A 23,441-nucleotide genomic window follows, 5' to 3' on the forward strand; every position below is an offset into this window, starting at 1 on the left:
GCGCATGCAGCGGGGTATATTAGATAATTGGATGGGATAATCTAGCTGGAAGAACCATGCACTTCATCACAGAGGAGTCGCCTCCAGAATCATTCGTGGCAACCCTAAAATAAAGTTGATGAAACTCATCGATCACAGACAGCAGAGCTACACGCGATACCACTGCAATTCAACACCATAGTGCTGCAGCATGTTTCCTGCCGACGGAAATCTGGGGAATTTTGGCATATAAACGTGATTACGAAGTGGTCACATGATCCGTCTGAGGCGAGAGGATGCAGAATATTTGCATCATGTGCAATGGTATTCCAACCTCATTAGTCAGAAAAGTGTACGTAGGCATTGCAGGAATTTATCACAAAGTATGAACAGATTCAGAGTTAATATGGAGGAAAGACGGAAGGCTATTACTATAATAATTATTCAGAGGAAGAAGTTCACGGATGCACATCGATTTACACATTTTGATTAAAACTCCTGTAGAATTTCCGAGTAAAAAAAAGTCAACTAGCCAAATTATGCGGAGATACGTTCTGGTTTAATTTGAAGAGAATTCGTTTTTCATTTCACTTTAAAATTTCTCAATGTTTCCATTTCAAGGAAATTAGTTCCGAAAAAATGTACTCAATGAAGACCACACGAAGTGTGAGGGAATACGAATGTGGTAAAGTGCCTCAAGGATTTCATTTAGTACACGACATATTTTAACTGATGTTTTTACGTCCTATATTATTTTATATTGCATCTTTTATCTCTAAGCCATAAGAGATGAAAAAATAGATCTTTTACGGAGGATAAATTTCCCTTTAAATGAGTCATTTAGATTTTTAAAATGAGACCTAGTTTTAGCGTAAAATAATTGTTTAACTCATCAATAATTGGGCGTTATCAAATCTTTCTGCAATGCATGGGAACAATCCAGTACAAAGTGCTAACAAATATAAATATAAACAAATGCACAAGCATGCTGATATTTCAATGTAAATATTAAATTCATTACTAAGGAAAGGTAATGTATAAATACTAATAAATTCAGCAGAATTATCATCCTACGTTAAGTCCTCATTTTCATACCACACAGTTACTTTGTTTTTTTCGTGTTAATTTCGAGATTGCGTATTTCCAAGAATCTCAGTTACCTTGCTCAAATTCCACACCAAAATGTATACCTCAACAAATCGATACCTCCTCTGGGCAAACGCTCAACAATCGCCCCCCGAATCAAATCCGTTCATCTCATATGTCTAGTAGTACCAATGAGCGGATTTGATTCGGTGGGCGATTTTTGAGCGTTCGTGCAGTGGAGATATCGAAATGTGAAGCTTAATAAATGACTGAGATCTACATATTAAATTTCTTCGCATTGTAGGATTAATAATCATTAAAAGAAGTTTAAAGCAACCTTTTAATAACGCATTTTTATTAAAATACTTTTCCGAGTAGAAATACGATAACGATGAATTCTCTGGAGAAGCAACATTAATCTATCATAAGAAGATTGTTTCATGATTAATAAACACCTCTCCAAGAATCCTTTTAAAGGAAACTTATTCCAAGAAAATTCGAGTTGGAAGTTCTTCAACTCCGTTGTCATATTAAAATTCAATCATGCAGAAATGCTAAAATTTGCGCAAAACAGGATCCAAGTTTTTTTTTAAACGAGCACCTAAATGAACAGGAACGCAAACGGCAAGATGAACGCGAAAGGGAAAATGAAAACGAAAGGCTGGACTAAACGAACGCCTAGATGAAACCAACGGCCAGTTGAAAATGAAATATCAGACGAACCGTTCGGCAGTTAATCTGTTTATTTTTGTCCGGTCTCTTATCCTTTCCCGCGAATTCGATGCAAGACGGAGGGCCGGAGAGGAGAAAGAAGGGGAGCGGCTCGATGATCTATGACGCAGCTTCGGAGGCCTTGGATAGCCTGCATCATATCCGTCGTATATTGTACCCACAGTGCACTCGCTGAAGTAAGCTATAGTGATTCTAGTGATTACGCGGCAATTCAAATTACCTCTCGGTGAGCATGCCTACTGACCATTATAGTCCACACGAGTGCATTGCAGACATAAGTAGTGAGCGGGGAGTTTTAGAGAACTGTTCATTTTCTAACCGGTCCATTTTAGTGACCAGATCGTTTTTTGCAACCCAATACAACCCTGGACCCAACCCTCACCCATGGCTCGTTAGCACACCTGACAACAGACCTCCCCCGTCCTGAAAACACCAACCGACCCAAAAACAGGTTACAAACCCACCTCCAAAAAATATCTTTAAACAAGTTTCTTTAAGATTCTTTTTACAGCGGGTGTCACTCTTATTTCATTTCCACTGATATTTTAAGAAATTATTGTACTCTTTTTATTTTTACTCATAATTATAAATTTACGGGCTCCCATCCACAAGGTCGTTACGAATTTACTCTGTAAAGTTTATAATCTACTATCTAGAAGGATTCCAAGTTTCCGCTTGACAATTACCAAAGTGAATTTCCTTGAATCTAGAAAGTCCACTCAGACACATGACGAAAAATGCTATTAAGACAGTAGGTAAATAGACTGAAAAATACACAACTCTTCCCCAATGAAAGATAAGATAGCAAAAATGTTAAAAGCTATTTATACTTTCACCAATAAATACAAAATATTGAATATTATGATTTATTCTGTGTACTAAAAGAATGAAAAGAATTAACATTAAAATTATAACTAGTACAGTACTGTAGGAGCTGCACCCTTAGTAACATATGACTTTTTTTCAAGAGGATTACTAGAAGGAACTAGAAAGCTAAAACACTTAAATTTTAAGTAATCAGTATAACAAATTACTGAGAGCTCTTCGGATAAGAGATGCTTTTGGAGATATTAAGAAACAGATTAGAAAGAAGATATTTTGGGAAATTAATACAAAACAAGAGAAGAAAAGTTGAGAGGCTTCTGGGCCTACAAAGGACATTAACGTTTTAAATGTAGGCCAGCAATCTTTCCCGACCTGAGGTTCACATGTTCAAATAATAATGACTACGTATGATGAGATTTTTTGTGCATTAAAAGACAATTTTTAAATAAACAATAAGGCTAAAAATGTAATTAATTAATCCTCTTCCAAAATATGCACTCTCATTATCTTGAGCATTAGAGTAATTAACATCTAATTACTGTTCGAGCTGCCGGCAAGGGGGTAAACAAGCCCTATGACAAAGGTTGGAAAGGCTTGAAAGAATAGTACAATTATGTAAAAATTGTTAGCGATGGAATATTGGGTTAAAGGCTCTCATACTCAGTAAATCAACATCCTAAAACCTAAATAAAGATTTTAAGACAACTAAATCTGAAAACAACCTACTTCCCCATATAGGGCAAGGATGAATGTTCAAGCAAGCAATGGCATCCCATTATTCCAGGATTTTCAAAATTTTCATGGGAAATTCCATTTCAGCGAAAATCGCTGGAATCGAATGACCCATGTGCACCGAAGTGTGGAAGTTAAAATCTTTGAACTCAAAATTTGAATTAAAAAAACATAAAATACCAATGTTTCTCGGGAAGTCAATTTTCATGGTTATCCATGCCGCTATGGGTAGTTTTATACACGAGCATCCATAAGAGGTAACTCACGTTATCCAAGTCGTGCAGACTACAAAGGCAAACGTATAGAAAGGATTAATCCGCAACAAATGGCTAGTATTTGCAAGTGGCCACTTGACTGTATAATTTTTATGAGACCAGCAGACTTTAATCAGGCGTAAAAAACTGTAGCTATACCATGCGCAAAGAGGTAACAAAAGATTACATGTTCCTAAACTTGGACATAGCATCAAATTCCAATCGGTGCAGAGCTAATTTATGATCGCTTTTAACTTTTTGTAATAGACATGTTTCTATTTTTGCAAATAGCTCGAGTTTTTCTGCCAAAATATTACCAACCATATCAACTCTTATTAAACAAAATTTTGAAGCTGTAACTCTTCATACTCTTCATAAATAAAATCAAACCATTTGAGCCGTACCTGGAACGGAGCAAGGTTCACGATGAAGCAGCAATCACTTGCCGACAGTGAAACTCATATCACCACGCTGTGCGCTTTACGTCTTTTTACGAGATATGACGACAATGAAAAAATTTGGCGACTTGATGAGAATTTAAGCGTCATGAAACAAAAAACTCATAAACCTCATTGTCGACGTTATTGATACTCCTAGTTCGTTAACGAACTTCTTCCCAGGCTTATTCACATGCCTCTACCACCTATTCACCCGCTTCAAATTCATCTTTGATTCAATTCAGCCAATCCGCTTCAAATACCGGCCCAGTCACCCAGTCCTCTGGATGGCATTTCTCTTACACTACTCCCTCATAGGGTGTACTATGTATTGTAATATCGACAATCCAGAGGACTCTGCAGTCACCTACTTAACTGTGTCATTTACCTTTCCCTTTAAGCCCGAGTGAAACCCCTTTAATCCCCACCGACCTTAACAAGGACAGAAAGAAGTACCCCCCCCCCCTCAAACTTTTTCCCTCCCGCCCCCTCTAATCCATTTACGGCTGATGACAATGAGGGACCCTCGCTCACCCAGGACATCTCCGGGTCACCACAAGGATTTCCTGCAAGAGGAAATAAGGGATCGTATAGCAAGGAAGGTGTCTCAAAAGCAAGAGAAACGAAGCCAATTCGATTGTATTTCATCGATATATGTTCGTAAAAAGACAATCCATTTTCTATCATCATGTTTCGAATTCCTTCTTAGACGTTATGTCTTCCCAGTTCATACATGACACCGCAATTTCATTTGATGAACGAAAGATGACGCAGGGGCATGCGACGGAGTGGAGAATAATTTGTTTTCTTTTTAATTCTATGAATTCATGATAGACCAATACATTTCGTTCACGCGACTGACAATAAGCAAGCAAGTGCCTGCAAGTAGCTTTTTAATTTTCCTGTGAGTGTTTATTCCATGTAAGAAACGGAAATATTAACCTCTACTCTTTACATTGTATTACATAAAATTCCTGTTTTGCATCCATACGCCGGATTTTTCAAATAATGTTGTTCGATTAATTGGTTAGCTGCTAATTTGAGTGACATATATTTCATATTTATATCCGTACAACGATCGGTGCATAGTGTTTTCGGTGCCGTAGTAATAAGAGTCACTCTGGACTCACTTTAAGCATTTCAACCTTTAGTTTGGTATTTAACATGAGTTTAAAGCTCACTCTAAAAAAAACACATTGGTCTATGAATTGAAGGGTTTAGATAATGAAATTGGCATCCCTTATTTTAAATTCTAGCAAACTTTAAATGCGAAATTATTTTTTCTGGTAAATGACTTAATTTGTGAGCGGATTTTTTGCACATTTTCAGATAGCTCACAACTTAACCAACGGCAATAATTTCCACAGATTAAATGTTTATACTTCCGTACAAGAAATTCTAATAAAATATTCAGAAATCATGAAAGTAGGTACTTTCATGTATGTGTAGGTAGGTAAATTTTACATGACGTAAACACACTTTGTATAGTATCTTGGGGATAACAGCACCTACCTAGCCACATTTCTGAAAAAGAATGTGATCGCACCACGAGTATTTTCTAGAGATATCTAAAGAGTACACCTAATCTCTCCCATGAAAACACCATTCAGTATAGGATAGCACGTATAGTATACGTACTAGGTCATCACTCACTCAAATCCGCACACAATCCACGATATGCAACGCTTGCAACTCGCCTTACGGACAACCGATTGCACTTTTTAATCTTCAATTATTAGGGTCGTACCTTCCTTCAACCCCTTACCACTGGGCTTCGCTTTAAAAACGTCGAGAGTTTATATTTTATTTATTCTTTAGGCAGGGCCCGAGACAGCCAGCCGCTGCTGTGCCGCCCCTACCGCTTCTTTTCTCGCTTCGCCGCGATTCCCGCACCTTCCCCAGTGTCCCGCAACCAGCCACGCCCAACTCCCGCATACTTCCCACCTGGATTTTTTACACTTCTATTATTTTCCTCGGTACCTACCGCGCCTCCTTCCCGGGCACAGCCTGCCGTCTCCTCCGCCTCCACCCGTTTAATTAATTTCCGCCACGCTATGACATTCCTGCACGTCCCATAAACCTATGCCGTGGCGTTCCTTCCCTTCAAAAAAAAAAGAAAGAAATCCCGCGCTTTTGCACCTAGCTACACACACCGCTTTCCACCCATTTTCTCCCGAGCTCCCAAAGCCCACCCTCAAACAGAGTCCGCGCACGGCTGAACCGACCTAATTGCTGGTAAGTAGTCCTCTGTGTGCGTAGGGGAAAGAAGGGGAGGTCACCGTAACTATTTTTCCCCGCACATAATAAGTGTGGGTGGGGATTTGGGGGATTGGAATACTCGCGGGTACGTAGGTTGCGCATGCAGCAGAGTTATTCGTCCCATCGGTTAAGCCACCCCTATTTCAGCGCGGCGAGAAAAAAGAAGAGGTGAGGGAAAAGGTGGACTTTTCTTCCAAATGAGCCGGAGAGAGAGGACGGATGTGGGGCCGGTCTAACTACACGAATAATTCCTTAGCAGCGGACAATTTCACGCGGCTGCCCTAAATTTGGAAAAATCTCGTGATTTCTTCAGAATTACTGCCCATCGGAATAACCACGTGTTAAATTTTCCCCCGTGAATAATGAGATAACACCTGTCTGAGTTGAAAACAAATAATTACCTGTATATAATTTGGAGGGGACGCAACGAACCCGTTTGAACGGTCCTTTTTTGTAATTTATTCCTCGTTTGATATTGGCGCTATCATCTTGAAATTTTCAGGGTAGACAAAGTGTGCTCTAGTCAATGTTCACCTCAATCTTTAGTTAGAAATTCACCCATGTATTTCTACGATTTCAAATTTATTTATTTATTATTTCTTTGTTTATTTTTTTTATTTATTTCTTTTTTATTTATTTTTGTTTATTTATTTATTTATATTTTTTGTTCTTTACGGCTTGAGATTTTCAAGACAATACCCTAAGTTTTAAACGAACAAAAACACCGCTGGAGCGGAAAGGATGCGTCCAATAAAATTAATTTATAATACTGTAAACTAATAATAACTATGATTATTTTCAAATATCTTTGCGACTGATCCCGTCGTGCAAGCTCGGAATGTTTCGAGCGGCGTCGCGTTAGGAGTTGGGATTTGGGATGGGGAGAGAGAGACGCAGGCGTTGCCATGTTTTCTCAAATGTCTTTGACAGTGCATGGAAACCCTCTTCCCACTTGGCAACACAGCTAACTAACTTACGAGGCGTATACCACGGAGGTCTGAAACCAACTGAATTTTCCGGAGGCTAGGCTCTGCCTATCGCATTTTGGTTGGCTATCATGAAGTAACTTGCCCTCCGCCCCCACCCTCTTCTACTCATCATTTTAATTCGAGAATTCCACTCGTCAGTGCGAGCGGCACTTGAATGCGGATTACTAACGGATTCCACTATAGTCAGTACTGATTAAATAATAAGAGGAGAAAGAGAAAATATATGTTTTCTGGAGGCATTTAAATGACAGCATAGTGGGCTGCGTCTAGAAACCTCATGGTCTACTGAAGACAATCACTGAAGGATTTGGCTATGGGAGAAACTTTTTAGGTAGACCTCAAATTATGCAGATAGTACACACCAAAAAGATCAAACAAAAAAGTCAAAAGATAGAAATTCAAATAAGAACTACCACTGTCGATAGACTTCATTTGATATAAAAATAATGTTTTTAGTACTAACTAACCGGCAAATTGCGAAGGCCATAGCCATGTAATGAATATTTTATTTCAATATTTAAAGTAAGTATTTTGTAAAATAATTGTAAAAAATAAAAAATTTGGGCTATATTCTATGTAACGCTTAATGTTCCTACTTCCCACTGTTTCCCAAGTGGTTTTAATCATCATACAATTCTTCATGTCCATAAAAAGTCTAATAACTTCAGAGAGTGAGACAGACTGATCTCAGCATTAGATTACATAAACATATGTTTTGACGATACCAGGATAATTATTTGGCGATAACTCCACAATATACTAGTTATCCCGGTGTCATCAATTTCCCTGCTTTTATCCTGCATCCAACACACCGTCGTTAGTAAAAATAATATAAACCTTTTGTGAGGGTGCATAGCTGCTCCCTAATCATAATCCTATTTTCAATTCATCATAAGGTCCATTCGTCTACATTCTATTTGCAAAACTTATTAAATACCTCCCCATTCCCCACTTGCCTCTCCTCTTAACCTCAATCCATAAGGCATTTCCATTCTCCATCAAACCTATATCTTGAACGCCTTCCTACGAATCTTTTCATATTCTTCTCAATGCATCCGCATCGAAAAACGCTGCACTTCACACTTCACTGGCCTTTCCTTTACATTTCTAACTGACGATCTTCTCGTTACTTCCGATTAATTAACCCCTCTTTGCTATTGGAATTCTCTTCCCGGTATCCTTGTAAAATACGTATCTACCAATCCTAATTATATAAAATCCCCCAGGTCATTCTCCTTAAGATGCACTTTAAACTGGCCCTTATTTGCGGTATAGTGAAGCAATTTAATCCTCCAATATATAAGACATTAACCTATTAGGATATCAATCCACATATTTTACCTTTTACATCTGGAATGAAATAAAATTCATTAAAAATTTACAAGGATACTTTCAAAACTTCTGTAATTACTCGACTTGTGTAATGGCTACTAAATTACAATATTTGACAGATTTGTGGCGATAATTCAACAATTTACGTAATCTTAATGTTATAAATTTCCCTTCTTTTACCCAGCGTCAGCAAATAAATATGATAGTATATTTTTATGGATTTGCACATATTTTCGTAAAATAAGAGTAAAAACAAAATTTACGCCACAAGAAGGAAGAATGTAATGATCAGCTCTAATATGGTAAGTCTTTAAATAAATGATAGCTAGATTTTAAATAAAACTTTTTCGTCCCAAAATGAAGATGTTAACATCGGTAACAATTTCAATTTTCGCGTATTGATGCGTAGTTTTCCGCGGCGTTGTCTAGATGATGTCTCCATGTTTCTGGGTTTCACCGCGTGGATTTTCTTTGTGACGACAGTTTCTCCGGTATTCCAAACGGCGTCTTCAGGTCGATGAAAGACAGTTGATCGACCTGAAGACGCCGTTTGGAATACCGGAGAAACTGTCGTCACAAAGAAAATCCACGCGGTGAAACCCAGAAACATGGAGACATCTTCAATTTTCTATAATTTATTTAATTTTTTTTATTTAATTCAATTTATTAATATCAATGATTAATTAACTAACAGAAAATGTTTCAGCAAACGAAACCTGGGAAAACATTCCAAATTAAGACTCGTATTAACTTCTAGATTTTACTTCTAGAATGATCACCTCTTGCAGACCACGATACTACTTCACTTAGGTAGTTCGTTTTTATGCATACCACCACTGTCTTTCATAAAACTACTAAGCTCTCCTTCACTTCCTTTTAACTGTTTTTTTCTAAAGCCTCACTTCATCCAATTTATTCGAAGGAAACTCTTTTCGTCCCTCATTAATTCACCCTCTCAATGATCAACCGAAAACACTTTCTATAAAAGCAATTCTTATCTTCCTTAACTAACAACATTCCGAAATCATAAATATTCATGCCTTCATTAATCGTTTCATTTCACTTTCAATCGGACGCAGACATCTGTTGACCCGTTTCACTCTCCTAGCGAGGGTATTTTTGCCAAATCAATAGTGGCTCTTTAGCCCTTGCTCTTCCTCTGCACATTTTACCACGATCTAAAAGTGAATGGCAAGAGGATTCGAAATTACTAAAGGACACACTGATTCCACATTATTTGGTTTTACTGCTGAAAATGAGGATAACCTCACAATTCAATGTATCAATTTTCATCCTACTTTAACAGAAAAATCACTCAAGGTGAAAGGAGGAGAAGCAAGAAATTTTCGGTTGTGTAATTTTAGGATTTTTAGAGGCATTTGGCTGAGAAGATACCGGACTGCAAATTTCCCGATTATCATTCCTATGCATAGGATCGCATGTCGACAGACAGACACCACTGTACTTGTCGGATCATTAACTAACTTTTTATGGCCTCACATAGCGTAAAGTTATCAGGAGCCATAAAAAATAATGCTGAGGATTATTACTCAGCTGAGTTTCTTTTATAGAGTTTCTCCATTGTGCTCTTTTATCGGCTTCACATAGATTTATGTTTATAAGATTTTCATTTTTAAGAAGACATCTTTCACATCATAACAGCAGGAACATTTGTATCTCTACCACACGTGAAATATCTGTCACATTACGGCCTAAAATTTTAGCAACCTCACTGTCTATTCAAAGTGGGGTGAAATCGTGTGAAAAGCGTGACCCATAGATAAGCAAGCGCAGGAAGATCTCATACAACAATATTTGACTGGTGCATCCAGCCATAAGACAGGGGAGGCTCTACTTCTGCAAATGTTCCACCTGCGGTAAATCCGCCACCCGTTGGATTCCAGCCAGAGTTAACGTTTACCGTTCTCCATCTTGGTGCCTCAAGTGCCAATATTCGCCTAATACACCCCAAATTCCTCCAAAATATAGCTCTAGAGGATAGAGAACAATAAAATATATATGCCTTTTTTTTAACTATACACGAATCCACGAAAGTGCGCTGAGCATGTGAGGTCTACCATCGAATTCAGGGTAAACTTACACCTTTAGCTTAATAAAAAAAATGAATGGATCAATATAACATTATAGTTTAAATTTTCATCGGTGAAAATAAACCTTTTAATACGCTTCGAAAAAATATGAAAAGATACTATAAAGTCTTAGATACTCTTGAGTTCTCGAAAATTTTTATCAAATCGCATGCTTTTCCCTATCTAAATAAGTTCTTTTTAAATATAGAGACTTAAACTCCCTGAATTGAATTTATGGAGTAAGAGTAAATAATCACTTAAGGTTTCCTTAAGAGATCTTGGATAAAGCATTAAAAGTCATGCTGAAGGCAAAGACAAGGCAACAACCTTCACGTTTTTGGGGATATATTTGCCCATTACCATCAATCAGTTGAGAGGCAACATTCATTGAGAAATCGAGCGATAAAAACCTGAGGTAGACTTGAGAGAGTAGTTTCGACTTACCCGCAAATAAAAATGAATTAACCATGACGACTCACTTTACCATCGATTTTTACCATGCAAGTCGTCAGGAGTACTGAATTACTCCTTCTCAGCGAAATTCTCTGAGCATAAAAAAACAGCGCGCAAACAACTCTTTACACAAAAGTCTGTGCGCATTGTAAGGATTGTTCTATTTTTTACAATGACAATGTAGGATATGATGGTTATATTAAATTTTACAGCTTATTTCACAACTAATCTTACAAAAAATACCAAATTGGCAGTCAAAATCAATGTATTTCATTTTCAAGGAGTTGTTCATCAAAACTACGGCTAAGTCTAGGAATGGCTTACGAGCGAATTCAACGCTCTTATTCGCATTAATTCTTTGATCTAGGATTTAGGACATTGGGCATGTTTTGATAGGGCTGGTGTACTGCCGCTTGCACTGAGTCAAAGAGAATTATACCCATTCGTAAGCACTCGAAAAAATAGGAAGGACATTGGAGAAGCGCCCAAAATAAATACTGCTTCTCTCTGACAAGAAATACAATCTCTGGTTTGGCAAGCGCGAAACAATTTTATGACCACGGAAAATTAATCCTGGCGTCTGAAGAGCACTCACGACTTCACAGCCCAGACAGAAAACTTTAACCACCACTGTCGAAGAGGATCATACTGAGTTATGAGAGATATCACAGTCGGCCTCCTCTCCCCATGGCATATCGAAAAGGTCGTAGTTAACCCTTCTTGGGGCTGTTTTATTTTTCTACTCGTGCAGTACGCCGAGCAATGTGTGCACAAGGCGTGGTGCACCAGTTCAACTGCACGAACAGAAACGCCACGAGACGATATAGGATGTTAACGATGTGTGGGCAAACCTTTCGCGGAATTTAAGTCGCGGTTTACCTTTCTGCGATCTCGTTATCATTGAATAACTCCCATGGGAGTGGCCCAAAAAAAGAATGAGGACCAAAGAAAGATACATTACGGTGGCCCTAGCTCTAAAGACGAGGAGAGAGATACGGAAGGCAAATATGAGCGGGAAACACGAAATAGCCCGAATAGAATGCCCACGAATTCCCAAGAACATTTAGGCGAATAAGCACTATGCTAGGTTTTAATAATTGCGCCACATTGAAGTTCTCCTTGTGTACTGTGCCCAAGAGCGTCAATTATGGTTATTTCTTGAGTATACCCACAACATCATATAATAAGCTTCAGGCCAGTGGAACCATGGTTACCCACCCATAACCACTCGTAAATTGGACATACAGTTAGTCCCCTTCCTATGAACATTCGATTTACGTACATTCTGAGATAGGAGCATTCGAAGATTTCAAATCTCGAATTTGGTGCCTTTCAATTTGGCCGACGCGATGTGCAGTAGAGGAACTTGTTATTTGGGTAAATTCTGAACAAAGTATCATTGAATCCAGTGTGAAATAAGGAACTGTTCACCATTTCGCCCCTTTGTGCATTCTACCTTAGTGTATAAAGGGAAATCAAATGCCAAATTTCTTATGTTATTCATCGTTCTTCTCGTTTGTTATCTTTCCCTGTAATGAGGGCGCCAGCGTGGCAGCATACCTTCTGAACTGATGGCACACATTATTTCTTTATTTTTTCTATGCCGTGTTCTTAAATATTTTTATTATTGCTGATATAAGCTGGTGATATATTATTCCATCGGCCTGGGATATTTTGTGTTGTGAAAGATGAAATGGGAGCTGAAGTGTGAAGAAAATAAGTAAAAAATTGCGAAAAAAAAGGATAGGCTGATAATTTGAAATGGGTTTGATGAATTCAATTGTTGAGGCCTTCACTTTGTAGAATTCCATATTTAATGTTTGGAAAGGAAATTGCTTAGCTTTTCTACAAAACACACACTTTATTGCCGACTAGTTTCGGTTACACTGTACCATTATCAAGACTAGTGATACACATCAGAATTTGCCGGTATATATACTCTGTGGTCGGGTGATTGGAGGGGAAGGGGAGGGGGGAGAGGTAAGTGACGGGGAAGGTGAAGGAGGGAAGAGATAGGGAGAAAAACCAGAGGTAGTTACAAAGTAGAGCGTGGGTTGGCGTCACAAGGATTTTTTGGGGTGTAATAGTGGAATGTCTAGAAGGGGGGAGTGGAAAGGGAAAAGGTGGTCATTAGCAATGGGTTCTTTCCTCTTCAATGGTTTTTTTTTTCAATTATTTAACGGAAACTAATCCCCCCAAATTTACATCCTTACCATTAATTATCATGTTTTAGAGCTTTTCACCTCTCAAAAAACAAATGAGAAGTACAAATACTGATATAATCCTTTTCATTCCTCCAAATTATTACAAGTGATGAAAATTAGAGGGTGGGCTCCCCCCGGAAAAGGTTGTTGATGGAGAAAAACGGATGTCATATCCGGATTCAGAACGTCATTTTTCCGAAGAATCATCAGGAATGTTATTAGGGCTCCAGAAAAAAGTTATTTTTGCCGTCCAGTGAAATCAGAGTTGGTAAAATTGCTATTTCAAATACATACAGTTAAATATATTTCAAATGTTTTTGAGTTTTCTTTGCGTTATGGTAACATACTATATTAAAAGCTAAACCTTTTAGTATTCCATACAGTATTTATGAAAAATCCCAACCGGTTTGCATATTTTCAGGTCTTTATCAAGAGATTTACGATAATGACAATGACCTGAAAAGGTGGAAAGCGGTTGGGTATTAATTGCATATTGTGTTGAACACAAGAATGTTGTGTGCATATTTGTGGCCTTCTTTTCATATTTTCGTATTGATATTGAGAAGTATGAAGATATTAATGTATCGAGTGCTTAAAGAAGATGGGATGATGAAAACAGTGCTACGGATTGAAATGTATTACGAGGTTACATGAAGTGTTGGACGTGGTGGGTAAGGACTGGCATTTTCTATTAAAGATAAGGAGAAGTATGAAGATAATGTTGTATCGAGTGCTAAAATGAAATGAGATGTTGAAAACAGTGCTATGGATATAAATGTATTACGAAGATACATGAAGTGTGTGACATGGTGGGTAAGGACTGGCACTTTCTACATGAGATAAGGAGGAGACTGAAGATATGGATGGATCGAGTGCTTAAAGGAAATGGGATGTTGAAAACAGTGCTATGGATATAAATGTATTACGAAGATACATGAAGTGTGTGACATGGTGGGTAAGGACTGGCACTTTCTACATGAGATAAGGAGGAGACTGAAGATATGGATGGATCGAGTGCAAGAAAGTAAAGGGGAATGAAAGCAACGCTATGGATTAAAATATGTTACGAGAAAGTATGAAGTGTTGTACTTGGTGGGTAAGGACTGGCACTTTCTACATGAGATAAGGAGAAGTATGAAGATATTTTTGTATCGAGTGCTTAAAGGACATGGGATAATGAAAATAGTGCTATGGATTGAACTGTCCCAGATAACACGGCATTTGCATTACATCTGTATTGCATCAATATTACACAAAAAATACGTGACCAAATACATATGTATAAGATGGAATACGATCGTATTACATCAGTATATTTCACGTAAAAGTGGTTCAAAAGTCCCTATGGATGTATGTATACATGCGTATTACAAATTGGAAATCTGAATACCCATACATGAAATATACATATGTATAAGATGGAATACAATCGTATTACGTCTGTATATTTCACGTAAAAGTGGCTCAAAAGTCCTTCAGGATGTATGTATACGTGCGTATTACAAATTGTAAATCTGAATACCTTTACATGTAATATACATGTATATCTGCAGGCCTTCGTACATGAATTATACATATTGATTTTATGACCCACATCCACTTAATATTAATATGGATCAAATGGATGAATAAATATAAGGAAACCAGAACATACAGAGAATAAAACATTTATTTAAAAAGAGAAAAATAAAATAATTCACACAAAGAACAAGTGTGGCCATGAATATTGCTAACAAGCAACAAGGGCCAGCAAACAGGAGGTGAAACTTAGATTTAAAAAATGGCACAAAGATAAATCAAGTACAAACAATAGTTTTAGTTGGAAAATAGAAAAAAATGTTGACACGGAACAAACGTTATAACCCATTGCACAAGATGAAACCTGAATTCAGGAAACCAACTCTGCACCATCAGCCACTTCCTGAAAGGGGAAAAGAAGAAGTCAAGTTTAAAAGTGATGCAAAAATATATATTTTTTGTAAGATCTGAATAGGAGCTCAAGGCCTTTCAATTTTTTTTTCAATTCATATTGGCAGCCAGTATTATGTGAAGTCTGTAATTTTAGTACTAATTCTGTATTCTGAATGCAAATGAAAGTTTGGCTTCTCTGCTAGATTCTAGACATAAGTTTTAAAAATTTTCATTTACCAATTATGTCAAGGTCCCAGCTAGCACAGATTTGACCTTGTCCTTTGAGAAATCAGATATTTTGGGGATATGCTTTCATTTTAAAAAATTAATAGCCTTTCTCTTAAGATGAATGAGAAATATGAGATAAGATCATATGACTACTTTTAAATAAATTAACAAGGAAAAAGTGCATCCATTGGTAAGCTTATTTAGTACATGATAATACTATATTAGTATGTACCATGATTAAGTAGCGGATGATTCACACAGAAAAAGATAAACTTGTGATATCAAATTTTAAAAACAATAAATTTCATATAACCGATAATTTCAGGCTTAACTTTAAGAAACCTCTCCATTATGGATAAAAATAATTTTTCCCTAAAACCTTACCTCAGTATGAACAATTCCACTTGGTCTTCTGGCTTTGCGTCGTCGTTTTTTTTTCGTAATCCATTCTCCTCTTGTCCAGGCCAAGCTATTTACATCGTCGCCTGCTGGGTATGCGCGAAAGAGCATGAAAAGAAAATAATAATTAATTAATTTCGCCCCTACGCACCTTTTTCTTACATATAATGACAAACGTTGGCATGAAAGTTACGTATTTATCTTGTGCTAATAATAATGACGACATGCACCTTGATTGACTGCATTTCAAGATTATAGAAATGATACATTTTGCTTTCAGAGAACCGATATTACACGACCAATACTTCTTGTTCGTTAAATAATTAGAAGTAGTGGGCAAAACGGTTCGGAACTTCGTGAAATCTATTGGTGACAAGGCTACGCTGATAAGTCTACGGTCAAAGATGTTTTGACTAAGCATAGGAGAACTAGGAATGCAAGAACTACAATACCGTGGGTTGTGGTAATAAACAGCAATAAAATAACTCTCACGTGAACGAAAACATTCCTTTAAACAATTTTTTCTGCTCTTAATTAAGAGCAGAAAAAATTGTAACCCATTGCACCCATGGTCAACACATTGCGCCAATAGTTGTATCCAAATATCCTCAAATAACATAATTAATGTAGTCTATGTAGGCGTACAATATAATTGCGACGTAATTTTGCCAAATTACTAATAAATAGAAGGTTTTAATCGTGTAGTAGCACATCTTTAGTCAAAATCAAATATTGAAGAATACGCGTACGAAAACACTCTCGTGAAACACTGGAGAACTATTTGCATGGTTTACAGTGATTTCAATCATTTCACCCACAATAAAAGTAAAATCAAACCTTACCTTAATTATCCAGTGACAGGAAACTGTTGGAGTTGGCTTGCACGAATCGCAATAACGTGCGGGATTGAAGCAGATTTCCAGCAAAACATAGCTTCGGGTTGAGCACACAATCCACACGCGCCGGTTAGCGAGGATTAAAACACTATGTCAATTCTTCCAATACGTATAATAATACAAATAAATATAAAATTAACTATACATAAGTAGCCGGAGTCGGCCGTAGTTCCTCCTACACAGCTTGCTCCTACAGCACGTTCTCGTAGTCTCGAACGAAATGCCGAGCTTAACTGTTAACGAGATTATAACTGTATAACTCCCACTCACTTCCCTCATTGCGACTGTGGAGGCGCAGAATTGAGAATTTAATTTTTTTGTTTAAACAGTTATATTAAAATATTGTTTAAAAAATTTAACTTCGCTTTAACGTTTGCTCTGTGCAAGAACTATTTTTTTGTATTTTTCATGTATTGTGAACCATTTTTCCATGTGTATATTTCGCGGGTGGAAACTGAATTTTACATATGTAATACGTCTGTATTTCGCGTGCATTTACAAATTAACATAAATCTGGCCGCCATACTACCCTTGCTCACATCGACCAGTATATGATTTATTTTTAAGCTTTCTGGGTATAAATTCGAAGGGATGAATGATCATTAAAATGAGGAAATCTGGCGTTTGCAGTGAACATATTATTTCTGGAAAAAATGTTTATGAACATTTCACAAGACGCCACGAAAATCCACCTCTCAAAATTTACAGGAAATATACATAATGTATATTTAGTGTATTTTTGACCACATTTACATATGTATTTCCTCTGTATTCATACATATGTAAAATTGGTACGCGTTACACGATAAATACATTTATATTTTTTGTGTATTTTTGACCACATTTACATAAGTATTCAAATTTCAAAAATACACAAAAATACAAATGTATTTATCGTGTAACACGTACCACTTTTACATATGTATGAGTACAAAGGAAATACATTCAATAATACATATGTATTACAGATATAATACATAACACAAATACACATGTATTTGACCCATGAAAAAAACAATATAAATACATATGTATATCCAAATGTGTGTTGTTGGGGGTATTTCGAGGATACATGAAGTGTTGGACATGGTTGGTAAGGACTGGCACTTTCTATATGAGATATGGAGGAGTATGAAGATATTGTTGGATCGAATTCTTAAAGGCGATGGGATGATGAAAAGAGTGCTATGGGTTGAAATGTTTTACGAGGTTACATGAAGTGTTGGACATGGTGTGTAAGGACTGGCATTTTCTGCATGAGATAAGAAGGAGACTAATGATATGGATTGAACGAGTGCAAAAGAGAAAAGGGATGATGTAAACCAAGGTTCTTAGAGTAAAGGTTGCCTCATTCGCGACTCGGGCTCCCATTGGCTTGACGTCACTGTAGACCCAACTTCCAGCGCCATTTCAAATTCTAGCCTTTCCGCGGGCGTAACTGCTTACCGCAGCGAGTTCTTGAAGTTACCCTCTATCGAGCGGTACAAGCCGAATTTTAAATTGAATGCCGATTTATGAAAATAATGATGTTAAGTCTTAAAAAAAAGATAAATTCGTGTATTCAGATGCTATAATTTCCTGATGAAGTGATGAAATGGAAAGGTTTGCGTGTTAATTCCGTGTCCACACTTCCTTCCTATAACTCTCAAAACAATGTTTTCCTTGCTATTTCCGCAATATAATTTAAACTAAGATTAATATGGCTGGGAGGATAATACGCAAAAAAACGAATTAGTTACTTCAAAAAATTACAGTTCCGCCACTTTTTAAACAGAAATTATGCTCATTTTCATTCCTCGCAGGGCTTTGAAAATATATAAGATAAATAAAATTATTCAAGAGGACATTGGAATTCTTTACTTCAATGGGAAGGCAGAAATAAGCATATAGAGTGAAAAGAGTTGTAAATTTACCGTTATTGCCATTTTCAAATCATTCGCAATAGGAATTCAAATTGATCATACGTTAAGCAAAAAGTCATACAGATGAAACGGTACTAACTTCAATATTATGCTGAGAGAAATTAGATTCCCCGGTAAAATAATTTCTAGAAATGGAAAATGAACCACCAACAATTGCCGTTATCAAAACAGCACTATAGTTGCCCGCTTGAGTGGAGAACAGCCTTCGAATCAATGCCTCTTCTCTATCTTAAATCCAACAGAAAGTTTCCACTGTAGCCTTTGGTCAAAATTCCTTACAGAAAAATATTTCGTGACACCAAAAAGCACTGCAGGAAACAGATTCGATAATTTCTGTGACAATTGCTGAAAGAAAAACTTAAACTAATGCATATCATATCTCCGGGGAAGACAACATTCCAGTAGACGCGATTTTTCTTGATTTCAAAAAGGCATTTGATAAAGTACCCCACGGAAAGTTAATAATAAAACTAAAATCTTATGGTCTAGGCGAAGATGTCATTTCCTGGATTAGAGAATTTTGGAGCGACCGCGTCCAAAGAGTAGTATTAGAAGGTAGAGTCTCCAATGAGGTTAGAGTTAATTCTGGCGTTCCTCAGGGTAGTGTCATTGGCCCACTCCTATTCCTTCTTTATATAAACGACATTTGCGTAGTAGTACACAGTAAGTTACGATTATTTGCTGACGACGGTGTAGTTTACAGAATCCATTCAAGCAAAGATATAGACAAACTAACGAATGACCATGCTGCCATCCAAGCTTGGTGCGATGCTTGGCAGTTACAATTAAATTTGGAAAAATGCGTCGTAATGAATTTTTGGAATAAAAATAACTCCCTACAGCGTAACTATATCATTCGAGGCACCCAATTACAGGCAGTTGAATCCGTGAAATATCTAGGGGTTACCTACCTCCTATCTATCTAGAAGGAAGGGGACGAGGGAGAAGGAAGGGGAGGAGGGAGAAGAAAGGGGATGAGGGAGAAGGAAGTGGATGACGCAGAAGGAAGGCGAGGAGAGAGAAGGAAGTGGAGGAGGGAGACGAAAGTGGACGTGGGAGAAGGAAGTGGAGGAGGTAGAAGGAAGTGGAGGAGGTAGAAGGAAGTGGAGGAGGTAGAAGGAAGTGGAGGAGGTAGAAGGAAGTGGAGGAGGTAGAACGAAGTGGAGGGGGTAGAAAAAAGTGGAGGAGGGAGAAGGAAGTGGAGGAGGTAGAAGGAAGTGGAGGAGGAAAAAATATGTTTAGGAGGTAGAAGGAAGTGGAGGAGGTAGAAGGAAGTGAAGGAGGTAGAAGGAAGTGGAGGAGGTGGAAGGAAGTGGAGGAGGTAGAAGGAAGTTGAGGAGGTAAAAGGAAGTGAAGGAGGTAGAAGAAGGTGGAGGAGGTAGAAGGAAATGGAGGAGGGAGAAGGAAGTGGAGGAGGTAGAAGGAAATGAAGGAGGTAGAAGGTAGTGGAGGAGGTAGAAGGAAGTGAAGGAGGTAGAAGGAAGTGGAGGAGGTGGAAGGAAGTGGAGGAGGTAGAAGGAAGTTGAGGAGGTAAAAGGAAGTGAAGGAGGTAGAAGAAGGTGGAGGAGGTAGAAGGAAATGGAGGAGGGAGAAGGAAGTGGAGGAGGTAGAAGGAAATGAAGGAGGTAGAAGGAAGTGGAGGGGGTAAAAGGAAGTGTAGGACGGAGAAGGAAGTGGAGGAGGTAGAAGAAAGGGGAGGAAGGAAAAGGAAGTGGACGTGGGAGAAAGAAGTTGAGGAGGTAAAAGGATGTGAAGGAGGTAGAAGGAAGTTGAGGAAGTAAAAGGAAGTGAAGGAGGTAGAAGGAAGTGGAGGAGGTAGAAGGAAGTTGAGGAGGTAAAAGGAAGTGGAGGAGGTAGAAGGAAGTGAAGGAGGTAGAAGGAAGTGGAGGAGGTAAAAGGAAGTGGAGGAGGGAGAAGGATGTGGAGGAGGTAGAAGGAAGTGTAGGAGGTAGAAGGAAGTTGAGGGGGTAAAAGGAAGTGGAGGAGGGAGAAGGAAGTGGAGGAGGTAGAAGGAAGGGGAGGAGGGAGAAGGAAGTGTACGTGGGAGAAGGAAGTTGAGGAGGTAAAAGGAAGTGAAGGAGGTAGAAGGAAGTGGAGGAGGTAGAAGGAAGTGGAGGAGGTAGAAGGAAGTGGAGGAGGTAGAAGGAAGTTGAGGAGTCAGAAGGAATTGAAGGACGTAGAAGGAAGTGGAGGAGGTAGAAGGAAGTGGAGGAGGTAGAAGGAAGTGGAGGAGGTAGAAGGAAGTGGAGGAGGTAGAACGAAGTGGAGGGGGTAGAAAAAAGTGGAGGAGGTAGAAGGAAGTGGACGTGGGAGAAGGAAGTGCAGGAGATAAAAGGAAGTGGAGAAGGTAGAAGGAAGTGGAGGAGGTAGAAGGAAGTGGAGGAGGTAGAAGGAAGTGGAGGGGGTAGAAGGAAGGGAGGAGGGAGAAGTAAGGGTAGGAGGGAGAAGGAAGTGGAGGAGGCAGAAGGAAGGGGAGGATGAAGAAGGAAGTGGAGGAGGTAGGAGGAAGTGGAGGAGGTAGAAGGAATTGGAGGAGGTAGAAGGAAGGGGAGTGGGAGAAGGAAGTGGAGGAGGTAGAAGTAAGTGGAGGAAGTAGAAGAAAGTGGAGGAGGAAAAAATATGTGGAGGAGGTAGAAGGAAGGGGAGGAGGTAGAAGGAAGTGGAGGAGACAGAAGGAAGTGGAGGAGGTAGAAGAAAGTGGAGGAGGTAGGAGGAAATGGAGGAGGTAGAAGATAGTGGAGAAGGAAGAAGGAAGTGAAGGAGGTAGAAGGAAGGAGAGGAGGGAGAAGGAAGTGGACGTGGGAGAAGGAAGTGGAGGGGGTAAAAGGAAGTGAAGGAGGTAGAAGGAAGTGGAGGAGGTAGAAGGAAGTGAAGGAGGAAGAAGGAAGGGGAGGAGGGAGAAGGAAGTGGATGTGGGAGAAGGAAGTTGAGGAGGGAAAAGGAAGTGAAGCAGGTAGAAGGAAGTGGAGGAGGTAGAAGGAAGTGGAGGAGGGAGAAGGAAGTGAAGGAGGTAGAACGAAGTGGAGGAGGTAAAAGGAAGTGAAGGAGGGAGAAGGAAGGGGAGGAGGGAGAAGGAAGTGGACGTTGGAGAAGGAAATTGAGGAGGTAATAGGAAGTGCAGAAGGTAGAAGGAAGTGGAGGAGGTAGAAGGAAGTGAAGGAGGTAGAAGGAAGTGGAGGAGGTAGAAGGAAGTGGAGGAGATAGAAGGACATGAAGGAGGTAGAAGGAAGTGGAGGAGGTAGAAGGAAGTGAAGGAGGTAGAAGGAAGTGAAGGAGGTAGAAGGAAGTGAAGGAGGTAAAAGGAAGTGAAGGAGGTAGAAGGAAGTGGAGGAGGTAGAAGGAAGTGGAGGAGGTAGAAGGTAGTGGAAGACGTAGAAGGAAGTGGAAGACGTAGAAGGAAATGGAGGAGGGAGAAGGTAGTGGAGGAGAGAGAAGGAAGTAAAGGATGGAGTAGAAAGGGGAGGAAGGAGGATGAAAAAAAGGAAAGGGAAAGAAGGAGAAGAGGAGGTGAGTGAAGGAGAAGTGGAGGAGGGAGAAGGAATGGGAATAGGGAGAATTAAGGGTAAGAGGGAGAAGGAAGGGCAGGAGGGAGAAGGAAAGGGAGGAGGTAGAAGTAATTTGAGGAGGTAGAAGGAAGTGGAGGAGGTAAAAGGAATTGGAGAAGGCAGAAGGAAGTGGAGGAGGTAGAAGGAAGAAGAGGAGTCAGAAGGAAGTGGTGAACGTAGAAGGAAGTGGAGGAGGTAGAAGGAAGTGGAGGAGGAAAAAATATGTTTAGGAGGTAGAAGGAAGTGGAGGAGGTAGAAGGAAGTGAAGGAGGTAGAAGGAAGTGGAGGAGGTGGAAGGAAGTGGAGGAGGTAGAAGGAAGTTGAGGAGGTAAAAGGAAGTGAAGGAGGTAGAAGAAGGTGGAGGAGGTAGAAGGAAATGGAGGAGGGAGAAGGAAGTGGAGGAGGTAGAAGGAAATGAAGGAGGTAGAAGGTAGTGGAGGAGGTAGAAGGAAGTGAAGGAGGTAGAAGGAAGTGGAGGAGGTGGAAGGAAGTGGAGGAGGTAGAAGGAAGTTGAGGAGGTAAAAGGAAGTGAAGGAGGTAGAAGAAGGTGGAGGAGGTAGAAGGAAATGGAGGAGGGAGAAGGAAGTGGAGGTGGTAGAAGGAAATGAAGGAGGTAGAAGGAAGTGGAGGGGGTAAAAGGAAGTGTAGGACGGAGAAGGAAGTGGAGGAGGTAGAAGAAAGGGGAGGAAGGAAAAGGAAGTGGACGTGGGAGAAAGAAGTTGAGGAGGTAAAAGGATGTGAAGGAGGTAGAAGGAAGTTGAGGAAGTAAAAGGAAGTGAAGGTGGTAGAAGGAAGTGGAGGAGGTAGAAGGAAGTTGAGGAGGTAAAAGGAAGTGGAGGAGGTAGAAGGAAGTGAAGGAGGTAGAAGGAAGTGGAGGAGGTAAAAGGAAGTGGAGGAGGGAGAAGGATGTGGAGGAGGTAGAAGGAAGTGTAGGAGGTAGAAGGAAGTTGAGGGGGTAAAAGGAAGTGGAGGAGGGAGAAGGAAGTGGAGGAGGTAGAAGGAAGGGGAGGAGGGAGAAGGAAGTGTACGTGGGAGAAGGAAGTTGAGGAGGTAAAAGGAAGTGAAGGAGGTAGAAGGAAGTGGAGGAGGTAGAAGGAAGTGGAGGAGGTAGAAGGAAGTGGAGGAGGTAGAAGGAAGTTGAGGAGTCAGAAGGAATTGAAGGACGTAG

Source organism: Ischnura elegans, chromosome 2 (genome assembly GCF_921293095.1).
Source record: "Ischnura elegans chromosome 2, ioIscEleg1.1, whole genome shotgun sequence".
In the NCBI taxonomy this organism is placed as follows: Eukaryota; Metazoa; Arthropoda; class Insecta; order Odonata; family Coenagrionidae; genus Ischnura; species Ischnura elegans.